This window comes from Amblyraja radiata, chromosome 23 (assembly GCF_010909765.2).
Source record: "Amblyraja radiata isolate CabotCenter1 chromosome 23, sAmbRad1.1.pri, whole genome shotgun sequence".
NCBI classification, from domain to species: Eukaryota; Metazoa; Chordata; class Chondrichthyes; order Rajiformes; family Rajidae; genus Amblyraja; species Amblyraja radiata.
In genome coordinates, this window is record NC_045978.1 from 1,263,390 (window position 1) to 1,276,039 (window position 12,650).

The following is a 12,650-nucleotide window of genomic DNA, read 5'->3' on the forward strand; positions in this document are numbered from 1 at the left end:
AGAATTAGCTTTTAGGGCTAACAGAATCAAAGGATATGGGGAGAAAGCAGGAACGGGTTACTGATTCTGGGTGATCAGCCATGATCATATTGGGTCCATAATGTAAAATAATGAATTCTGGTTTCTTAACGTGACCAGACCCAGTGTCGCCTTAACGGGAGGAAATAAAAAATCGCACATCTCCTTCTGTATTATTCCTAGAAATACCAGCCATTGTTGTTCCACTGTCATCCCTGCTAGGGTATCTTTCCAGTCAACTTTGGCCAGCTCCTCCCTCATGGCCTCATAGTCCCCTTTATTCAACTGTAACACTGACACCTCCGATCTACCCTTCTCCCTCTCCAATTGTAGATTAAACCTGACCATATTATGGTCACTGCCTCCTAATGGCTCATTAACCTCAAGTTCCTTTATCAAATCCGGTTCATTACATAACACTAAATCCAGAATTGCCTTCTCCCTGCTAGGCTCCAATACAAGCTGCTCTAAGAATCCATCACAAAGGCACTCTACAAAGTCTCTTTCTTGGGGTCCAGTACCAACCTGATTTCCCCAGTCTACCTGCATGTTGAAATCTCCCATAACAAGTTCAAGTGATGTAAAAGCAGGGATGAGCATTATGGTGGAAAACCATTTGCTGCTGAGACTACGTTTTGACAATGAGCGATACAGAAGTAAATGGAGCAAAGACCAAACCTGAGGGTGAACATTTATAATCAGTGTCTGTGATGACGGACATTAGAAGAAGTTCGCTAAACATCCAGTCAGCGGGTGGCGAAAGCTCTTGCTGTAAATAAATAATGACAATGTCCACAAAAAGAGAAGTGTTTCAGCATGTGTGTCCTGTTACTCCGATCTAATTAAGTACTTATCGCAATTGACATGGAGCACTAATCTTCCTTTAATTAGCTCATACATACAAGCAAAATATATCACACAGACAGCTCGCCAGAGTCAGAAACATTAAGCATACACACTTTGCAAAAGTATTTTCAATTGGTGGCAATCCATTCTCCATTAGAGTCAAAGACTCGCACAGTCATTAAGCTGTACAGCAGGGAACAGGCCCTTCGGCCCATCTTGTCCATGTCAACTATTTGGCCTATTGGGCTAGTTCCATTTGCCTGCATTTGGCCTTTGTCTCTCTTAACCATTCCTATCCGTACATCTTTTAGAGTGATACAGCATGGAGCAGGCCCTTCGGCCCAACTTGCCTACACATGCACTAGTCCCACCTGCCTGCGTTTGGCCCATATCCCTCCAAACCTGTCTTATCCATGTACCTGTCCAAGTGTCTCTTAAACATTGTGCTAGCCCCTGCCTCAACTACCTCCTCTGGCAGCTCATTCCACACACCCACCACCCGTTGTGTGAACTGGTAACTGCTCAGATACCTATTAAATCATTTTCCCTTCACCTTAAGCCGATGTCCCCTGGTCTTCGATTCCCTTACTCAGCGGGTCAGACAGCATCTCTGGAGAACAGGGATAAATGACGTTTTGGATCAATTAAAACTGTTGGGATACAGATTTAACAATGTGAAAAAGTTGCCCCCCTTAAATCTCTACCCTCTCACCTTAAGCCGATGCTCTCTAGTTTTAGGATGCCCCACCCTGGGGAAAAGACTGTGAACGTTCACTTTATCCGTTCCCCTCGTGATCTTGGACACCTCTGGACTGATCCGGTCTCCAGCATTCTCTGGTAATGGATCTGGCCATGGGTTTAACTGTAAAAGATCAGCCATTAGTCAGTTGAGGCCAGTTCATTGGCTATATTTAAGAGGGAGTTAGATGTGGCCCTTGTGGCTAAAGGGATCAGAGGGTATGGAGAGAAGGCAGGTACAGGATACTGAGTTGGATGATCAGCCATGATCATATTGAATGGCGGTGCAGGCTCGAAGGGTCGAATGGCCTACTCCTGCACCTATTTTCTATGTTTCTATTAGCTTTTATCCCTTCCAATATTTGAGATGCACAAGGTTGTAAGCATCTCTCATCTTTGATATTTTTTAAACACATCAATATTTTGGTTGCTTAAGAAGGAACTGCAGATGCTGGAAAAAATTGAAGGTAGATAAAAATGCTGGAGAAACTCAGCGGGTGAGGCAGCATCTGAGGAGCGAAGGACTAGGTGACGTTTCGGGTCGAGGCCCTTCTTCAGACTTCTGATATTTTGGTTGCAATGATTTCAAGGTTTCAAGGTCAGTTTATTGTCACATGTACCGATGAAGGTACATTTGAGTTACCATACAGCCAAACTTGGTGAAAAGCAACAAGACCCATCAAATAAAAGTTAACATAAACATCCACCACAGTGACTCCCCGCATTCCTCACTGTGATGGCAGGTAATAAAGTCCAATCTTCTCCCCCTTTATTCTCCCGCAGTCGGGGCAGGCGAACCATCCACAGCCGGGGTCATCAAAACTCTCTTGAAAACATCCATTGAATTGGCCTCCACTGCCTTCTGTGGCAGAGAATTCCACAGATTCACAACTCTCTGGGTGAAAAAGTTTATTTTCATCTCAGTCCTAAATGGCCGACCCCTTATTCTTAAACTGTGACCCCTGGTTCTGGACTCCCCCAACACGGGGAACATTTTTCCTGCATGTACCTTTGTGCAAGGTCAGCCAAAAACCAGCGCTCTTGTTCCTTCAGGTTTTGGAACACTAAATGTGGCAATGTGCCAAGCTTGTGGTTATTGTTCATCTCTCTTGAGCTACATTGCAATACAACGGTGTTATAACCAGGGATTGTCACAATGGAGACAAAGTTGCTGGTATGCATATCAATTAAAAATTAAACAACATTCATCAAAAAAAACATTCCCAGCAATAAGCTACCCTCTTCTGTTTTGATTTTGTGACCAATCAACTTCTAATTTAATAAACTAATCATTAAAAATGATAAAAAACCAACACATGTTATAAAATTAAACATATTAAAATAGTTTACACTACAAAACCTGTGCATAATTTCACAAATAACATGGTAATTGAAGATTTATCATGAAACATAGTCACTATATAAACTAATTACTAACACATGGAGACGGAGTTATGTGTAGGGTTGTTTGTGGTGAATGGTAGTGAACAGGTTCAGTGGCCTCTGCAATCAATTCTCCTCCCCCAGCCACCAATGAGCAGATTTACAGTGTTTAATAAGCCCAGCTTAGCGTGGTGGGACTTCAACTAAAGTCTTGAAGTAATTTACCAACACTGCCAACTCTGCCCTGTGCTGTAATAAAATTCCACTTTCATCAGTCTGAAGATGGTTCCCAACTGGAAACGTCACCTATCCATGTTCTCCACAGATGCTGCCTGACCCGCTGAGTTACTCCAGCACTCTGTGAAACGTCACCTATCCATGTTCTCCACAGATGCTGCCTGACCCGCTGAGTTACTCCAGCACTCTGTGAAACGTCACCTATCCATGTTCTCCACAGATGCTGCCTGACCCGCTGAGTTACTCCAGCACTCTGTGAAACGTCACCTATCCATGTTCTCCACAGATGCTGCCTGACCCGCTGAGTTACTCCAACACTCTGTGAAACGTCACCTATCCATGTTCTCCACAGATGGAGAACCACTCCGCATCAACTCTGGGACCTCTCCAGAAGTAAACCAACTTGCCAGAACATGCCATGCTGAGTTTCCAATGTCCCAACTGGAGTTCCATAAAAGGATCACAACAGGCATACATTATCCTGATTAAAACTCAAAGTGCTGGAATTACTCAATGGGTCAGGCAGCATCTGTGGAAGGAAAGGACAGATGACATTTCGATTTAGGACCCAGTGTATGAAATCATGAGAGGAATAGATCGGGTAGATGCACAATCTCTTGCCCAGAGTAGGTGAATCGAGGACCAGAGGACATAGGTTTAAGGTGAAGGGGAAAATATTTAATAGGAATCTGAGGGGTAACTTATTTACACTGAGGCTGGTGGATGTATGGAACGAGCTGCCAGAGGAGGTATTTGAGGCTGGGACTATCCCAATGTTTAAGAATCAGTTGGACAGGCACATGGATATGTCAGGTTTGGAGGGATATGAACCAAACACGGGCAGGTGGGACGTGTAGATGGTACATGTTGGCCGGTATCGGCAAGTTGGGCCGAAGGGCCTGTTTCCACACTGTATCACTCTATGACTCTCTAACTCTATGACCCTGGGGAGCAGCAGGAGTGACGGAGGGGGAGCAGTGAGAGAGGGTCTCACACAACTCCCATCAGAGAGGGGAGAACCTCCTCAATGTGGGCAAACTGTGAGGAGATATCGGTGGAGCAGTAGAATGGTGACACTAGGAACGGCAGATGCTGGAATCTGGCAAGTTACCCTCTTGCATTTATGAAACTCAGAGAGACAAGAATTTTGAAGACATTCTGTATTTTTGTCAGAATTGGCGGAACATTTGTGTTACTGTGGTGAAGGAAGCAGACAGACTGATATTGGAGGGCATGTGTGTGAGGGGGAAGGGTCACTGCGTTACCAGATGGAATCTAAGGTTGCCCTGGGTGATGATTCATTGGCTTTTGGACAAACACAAGAAAGTGATATACTGTAAGCTTGGAGATTCAGGGGAACAAGTTGCTCATCAACCATCAGGCATTGGAAATGTAGACACAAAAAGCTGGAGTAACTCAGCGGGACAGGCAGCAAGGCTGGAGAGAAGGAATGGGTGACGTTTCGGGTCAAGACCATTTTTCATTCTGATCCTTTCGGTCGCAACCGGAAACGTCACCTATTCCTTTTCTCCAGGGATGCTGCCTGACCGGCTGAGTTCCTCCAGCATTTTGTGTCTGGCAGTGGAGTAAATCAGCATCTGCAGCTACTTCCTACACAAGCATTTGAAAGTAAAAGCCACGTCGTCCACCTGTTATATGTGGAAGAAAGTGAGATATCCCTCTGATTTATTTGAAATAGACAAAGGAAATAAGTCATTTCTGGGATGAAAGCCCTGCTTCAAGACCAGGGTATTCTAAAGGAAGTTATTGTAGTCAACAAAGCACAATATGCATGGCATTACCTGCTATTTGTATCACCATGGTAGCCACAATCGAACCGTAACACAGAACTCGGTGGTAAGATTACAACGGAAATTACACTGAGAAAACAAATGAGTAGAAACAGCCTTGTAGCTGGCTGACTGCACACGCTAACTAACGCAATGTGAATCAGGGACACGAGGAACTGCAGGTGCTGGAATCTTCAGCAAAACACAGGGTACTGGAGGAACTCAGCGTGTCAGGCAGCATCTGTGGAGGGAATGGACAGGTGACGTTTCGGGTCGGGATCCTTGCTCACAATTAAAACCAAGCTGACCAATTAACTGAAGCAATCCTGTTTCCTGCATGAAATAAAATGGAAGATCTAACATCAAAAAGCCGAACAAAATGAGCTCTGTAGTTCTGCTGCCTCACAGTGTCAGAGACCCAGATTAGATCCTGACCTCAGGTGCTGTCTGTGTGGAGTTTGCACGTTCTCAATAGACAATAGACAATAGGTGCAGGAGTAGGCCATTCGGAGCCAGCACCGCCATTCAATGTGATCATTGCTGATCATCCACAATCAGTACCCCGTTCCTGCCTTCTCCCCATATCCCCTAACTCCGCTATCTTTCTGAACCCTATCTAGCTCTCTCTTGAAAGTATCCAGAGAACCGGCCTCCACCGCCCTCTGAGGCAGAGAATTCCACAGACTCACAACTCTCTGTGTGGAAAAACTCCCCGTGACTTTGTGGGTTTCCTTCGGGTGCTCCAGTTCCCTCCCACACCCCAAAGGCGTGCGGCTTTGTTAGATAAATGGCATCTACAAATGTGTGGGAAGGAACTGCAGATGCTGGTTTAAACCGAAGAAAGACACAAAATGCTGGAGTAACTCAGCGGGACAGGCAGTATCTCTGGAGAGAAGGAATGGGTGATGTTTCAGGTTGAGACCCTTGTTCAGACTGATTTGCAGATTTAGCATCTGCAAACTGTCTCAGGTGTGTAGGGAGTGGATGAGAAAGTGGGATAACATAGAACTAGTGTGAACGGGTGGTCGATGGTTGTCGTGGATTCTGGGCTGAAGGGCCTGTTTCCTTGCTGTATCTATAAGCTAAATTAATCTCGGAGGAGAAATTATTGAAATATATCCTGCGGGAAAAGACATCTAGATATCAGCACGTATTCTAATGCCAGGACGTCAGATTATGCAGCAAAAATGGCAATGTACTTCTGGAAAAAGTAGAGAATTGTGAAGAAAATTAAAGTGCCATTTTAGGCGTTACCAGAATGTATACTTTCCTCCAAAGAGCATTTGCAACTCCGTGCTCAATCCACGACAAGCAAACCACAGTCACTGCAGGAGAGAAGGGCTGGGCCACTAGTGGACAGATCAGTGAACTAATGATGTTTTCAAGAGACAGTTAGATTTAGCTCTTAGGGCTAACGGAATCAAGGGATAGGGGGAGAAAGCAGGAACGGGGTACTGGTTCTGGACGATCAGCCATGATCATATTGAATGGCAGCGCTGGCTCGAAGGGCCGAATGGCCTATTCCTGCACCTATTTTCTATGTTTCTAACACCAATGCTACTGAGGCGATATACCTTCAGCAGACCCATGTCCACTTGCGGCATAACTTAATTATTGAACTAGGTGAAACGTTTCCTGATTTTCCCAGTGATCTGGAATTATTCCCACACATTATTGAAGCTTCCCGTTGGATTTATAAGCACCTCACATTTGAAACACTGTAACAAAGTCCCAGAGTCACACAGCGCGGAAACAGGCCCTTCGGCCCAACTTGCCCATGCCAACCAACCTGTCCCTTCTACAGTAGTCCTACCTGCATCAGTTTGGCCCATATCCCTCTAAACCTGTCCTATCCATGTCCCTGTCCAAATGTTTCTCAAATATTGTGATAGTTTTTGCCCCAACTACCCCCTCTGGCAGCTCGTCCCATACACCCACCCGCGTGTTCCTATTAAATCTTTCCAGTCTCACCTTAAACCTATGTCCTTTATTTCTCTATTCCCCTTCTCTGGGCAAGTAGACTCTGCATTTACCTGATCTATTCCTCTCATGATCTTGTACAGCTCTATAAGATGACCACTCATCTTCCTGCACTCCAAGGCATGAAGTCCTAGCCAGCCCAACCTCTCCCTGTAGCTCAGGCCCCTCGAGTCCTGGCAACATCCTCATAAATCTAACCATTGTCAGTTTTTAATTATTGACAGCGCTGACCTTGATGTAACTCCGGGCTGATCAGTGCAGGAGCGATGTCTTTGTGTTTGCACCTTGTATGTCAGGTCTTCCCTTCCAACACTGATTATGGGACTAAGAAGATGTCTTTGGTGACATGCCCACAACCAGACAACATCGCCGGAGAGTGAAATGACCATTTTTAGTGCTTCATTTTCCAGCACAACACCACCAAGAAAAACCTCATTCCATCTATCTCCTTGCAATTGCAGCCTTTTACAGTATCGCACTTTGCCATGGCAACCAGACATTCTAACACATATCTCCATCTATTTTCACTGTGATCATCCTTTACACGTTGGGAAATGACTTAAAAATCCTGAAACCGTTTTTAGTAACGAATAATTATTAAATGTTTCTGATAAAACCCGCACATTCTTGTAACAATTGGATTCTCCTTTCATTCTGGTAGACTGACCTCCGATTGTTGTTATGGCAACAGGGAATTTGCCCTGTCCCTATTACATCTTTGCTGACACGCCTGATTGAATGCAAGTCTGAATGGTGATCCACAGTAGAATCAGACTTCAAAGCTCACTGTAACTAACCATTACCATATTAACAAGTATCGCCTAGATATTTGAAAAAATCAGGTCGAAAGGGAATATAAATGATACCAGACGTGACATCGTTCAACTTGGAAGGAACCTGTTAAGGAGACATTGAAAACATTTACGTTTTTTTCTCCCAATGGCCACCAAAGAGAAGTTATCCAAAGTTTATTTTACCATTTTTGCAACGCAAGGGTGCTGTTTTAATTACAGTAAAATAACTTCATTGAGTTCAAGAATTTGAAGACCAGATTATAGGAACAGAATTAGGCTATTCGGCCCATCGAATCAGCTCCGCCATTCGATCATGACTGATCTATTCCCCCCCTCAACCCCTTTCTCTTCCCTTCTCTCCGTAACCTTTGATGCCCATTGTACAAGCAAGAAACACAGGCCATTCTGAACGTGATATTGAAGATCGGCACAGTGCTGGAGTAACTCAGCGGGTCAGGCAGCATCTGTGGAGAACATGGATAGGTGACGTTTCACAGAGTGCTGGAGTAACTCAGCGGGTCAGGCAGCATCTGTGGAGAACATGGATAGGTGACGTTTCACAGAGTGCTGGAGTAACTCAGCGGGTCAGGCAGCATCTGTGGAGAACATGGATAGGTGACGTTTCACAGAGTGCTGGAGTAACTCAGCGGGTCAGGCAGCATCTGTGGAGAACATGGATAGGTGACGTTTCACAGAGTGCTGGAGTAACTCAGCGGATCAGGCAGCATCTGTGGAGAACATGGATAGGTGACGTTTCACAGAGTGCTGGAGTAACTCAGCGGGTTAGGCAGTATTCATGAAGTACAGGAATAGGCGGCGTTTTGGGTCAAGACTCTTCTTCAGACTGAGAGTCAGGGGAGAGGGATATTGCTGTGATGTTATACAAATATGGGGATCTTCTGATTTGTCATTAGTCATTAGTTTATTATCACGTGTACTGAGGTACAGTGAAAAGCTTGTGTTGCGTGCTAACCAGTCAGCGGAAAGACAATACATGATTACAATCGAGCCGTCCACAGTGTACAGGTGCATGATGAAGGGAATATCATGAATAACATATAGTGCAATATAAAGCCAGAAAGTCTCATCAAAGATAGTCAGAGGGTTGCCAATCAGGTAGTTGGCAGTTCAGGACAACTCACTAGTTGATGGTTTAGATGCCTGATGACAGCTGGGAAGAAACTGTCCCTGAATCTGGAGATGTGCGTTTACACACTTCTGTACCTTTCTGTTGTGAACAACATGGAGTGAAGATTCCCAGGAGCAGGTTTGTGTTCGTGTGACATCCAGCGTTCTAGATCACTGCCTGACCATGCCTCAAGGCAGGCAGAAATATTGGTGTTGTTAGCCGTCATCCGTGAGTGTGGCCCTGCGGGCCCATGTGGAACCCATCCCACTGAGTGCAATCATGAGAATGACTCTATCACTAGTGTTTCAATACTCACATAGTGTTTTCTAATGGATAGGGCAGGTTTGGAGGGTTATGGACCAAACACAGGCAAGTGGGACTAGGGTAGCTGGGACATTGTTGGCCGGTGTGGGTGAGTTGGGCCGAAGGGCCTGTATCACTCTATGTCTTTATCTTCTTCTTGCGTATGGCATGCACAACCTAAAGTTGTAAGACAACTTGTTCTGTTTGATGTTCAAAAGGGGACTGCAGATGCTGGAATATCGAAGGTACACAAAATTGCTGGGGTTTCGGCCCGAAACGTCGCCTATTTCCTTCGCTCCATAGATGCTGCTGCACCCGCTGAGTTTCCCCAGCAATTTTGTGTACCTTTGTTCTGTTTGATCTTCAGTTTGTGCACGCCAGGTTGATTGCATTCGTCGAAACAGGGTGAAGGTTGCTATCTCTCCACCCCAATGTCTCTATGGCTCACACAAAGGAAGATGGTTGTGGGTAGTTGCTGGAATCTGCAGCAACAAAACACAGTGCTGGAGTAGATCAAAGTAGGCTGGAAGAGAGCGTGAGATCAGAGCAGTGAAGTTGTACAAGATGTTGGGGAGGCCACATTTGGAGTATTGTGTTCAGTTTTGGTCACCCTGCTAGAGGGAAGATGTTATTAAGCTGGAAAGGGTGCAGAGAAGATTTACGAGGATGTTGCCAGGACTGAGCTATAGAGAGAGATTGAGTAGTTTAGGCCTTTATTCCTTGGAGCACAGGAGGATGAGGGGTGATCTTATAAAGGTATATAAAGTCATGAGGGGATAAATATGGTGAATGCAGAGTCTTTTTCCCAGGGGAAGGGAGGGAGTCAGGAACCAGGAGCATGGATTTACAGTGAGAAGGGGAAATTGTAATGAATGGGATAACCTTTTCCACGCAGAGGGTGGTGGGTGTATGGAACGAGCTGTCAGAAGGTGTAGTCGAGGCAGGTGCTATAATAATGTTTAAAAGGCATTTGGACAGGTACATGGGTTGGAAAGGTTCAAAGGGATAGGGGCCAGATGTAACATGGGCAAGTTGGGCCGAAGGGCCTGTTTCCGTGCAGTTTGACTCTAGATCACATGCAGACGGAATGGGAGTAACGGGTGTGGGGGTTCTGAGAGAAGTATAGAGACATCCTTGACATGGAGAGAATGTGAACGTGAGCCTTGGAAAAAGAAGCCGAGATTTGAAAGGCACAGAATGAAAGAGAGAAGTTCTCTCGTGGAAGGTAGATTAAAATGCTGAAGAAACTCAGCGGGTGAGACAGCATCAACGGAGCGCAGGAATAGGTGAAGGTCTGAAGAAGGGTTTTGACCCGAAACGTCACCCATTCCTTCGCTCCATAGATGCTGCCTCACCCGCTGAGTTTCTCCAGCATTTTTATCTATCTTCGATTTTTCCAGCATCTGCAGTTCCTTCTTAAACAGTTCTCTGGTGGATGTGCTTACTGTGTGAGTCTGTAGGAACTCCTACAGTCCAACGCAAACACCTCTCTCTGTGGCAGCAAGTTGCAGCAGCGAGTGATAGCTATGTTTTAATGTAAATATTTCCTGTGCGTGGATAATTGGTCATGACAAGCTGTGTTTTGTAATAACATGATGGTGTTCAGCTCCTCTGCATCTCTATAAGGATGGAACAAAACAAGTTGCCAAAACAAATCCTGTTGTCAGGCTCACCCCGGCAATAGTGTTTCTTATCTAGTTACTGAAAGCTGTTCCAACAAGTCTCAAGATGCACAACACAAGTCTAGCATGACAGATATACAGCAGACTGCAGATGCTGGGATCCTGAGCAAAGCACCAAGTGCTGGAGGAACTCAGGCAGCATCTGTGGAGGGAAAGGGCGGAGAGAGTTTTTGATCAGGACCTTTCTTCATAAAAATTGAAACAGTTGCGATGCGTTTACCAAGTACCCACGTACACTACTGCGCCTGTCCCACTTAGGTGATTTTTTAGGCGACTAGTTTGTCGCCACATGTTCGCCGATGTTCTCCGGGAGTCGTCTTCTCAGTCACCCAAAAATTCGTCGCCGCTAAATTTTCAACATGTTGAGATTTTTTCGGCGACAGTGGGTTTGACGCCTGTGAGCGTAGCTTGACTCCTCCTGCCGTAGGTTCAGTCGTAGGTTGTCGCCAGGATGACGTAGGTTGTCGCCGGGTTTTTTCAGTGACCAGCTACGACTATGACAATCGCCTGCTTTTGCCTAAAAAGTCACTAAGTGTTACAGGCCCATAACTGTTCTAATGAACATTTGTTAATCTAAACCATTAAACCTCTTCCTCCCACCACCAACAACAAAACCACCACTATAATTGGGAAGACATCCATTACCTTAGAAACATAGACAATAGGTGCAGGAGTAGGCCATTCGACACTTCGAGCCAGCACCGCCATTCAATATGATCATGGTTGATCATCCACAATCAGTACCCCGTTCCTGCCTTCTCCCCATATCCCTTGATTCCGTTAACCCTAAGAGCTAAATCTAACTTAGATATCAGCGCTTAGATACACATTCCCTCCACCAAGTATTGTGTATTATTGTGTATTATACTAGATTCAGTTATCAATACTCCAACAACCACCTCACAAAGCCCTCAACCTCGACCAACAACAAAACACCAAGGACTCTACACACGAACTCTCATTAATTTGCTGTTTTTCAATCCACGACTCTTGTTCTTGAGACTTCTTGTTTCTGCTCACTATAACTGTGAGGAACTCGGTGGGTCAGGCAGCATCTGTGGAGGCATGGAGCCAATGGATAAACAACGTTTCTGGTTGTCTTCAGACCGAAACATTGTCTGTCCATTCCCTCCACAGATGCTGCCTGATCCGCTGAGTTCCTCCAGTACTTTGTGCTTTTTTGCTTAAGATTCCAGCAGTTTAGGTCTAGATGTCTTATTGTTGCATGTACTGAGGTGCAGTGAAAAGCTTTCTTTTGTATGCTTTCCAATCAGATCAGATAATACCTTCTAGAAATACAGTAAATTTAAACTCAAGTACAATAGGTGGAGCAAAGGGGAAGATACAGAGTGCAGAATATAGTCCTCAGCATTGTAGCGCATCAGTTCCAGAGACAAATGTCCAATATCCGCAATGGGGTAGAGGTGAATCGGACAGTACCCTAGCTTATGGAAGGGCCGTTCAGAAGCCTGATAACAGAGGGGAAGAAGCTGTTCCTGAGTCTGGTGGTGCGCACTTTCAAGCTTCTATATCTTGCTTGAGCCTCCACTCGAAGTGGGGTCCATGTTTTACCAGCTGGGAGAAGTTCACCGAGGGTGGCGCAGCGGTAGAGTTACTGCCTCACAGCGCCAGAGACCCAGTTACAATCCTGACTACGGGTGCTTTGCTGAACGGCATTTGTACCTTCTCCCCGTGACCTGCGTGGGTTTTCTCCGGGTGCTCCGGTTTCCTCCCACACTCCAAGGACGTG

General features: G+C 45.4%; 1 protein-coding gene across 3 annotated transcripts in view; it reads left to right on the forward strand.

Moving 5' to 3' along the window:
* ptprt (protein tyrosine phosphatase receptor type T) overlaps positions 1-12,650 on the forward strand; it is a 588,177-nt gene that overhangs the window by 239,694 nt on the left and 335,833 nt on the right. The gene's annotated exons all lie outside the window — the stretch shown is intronic.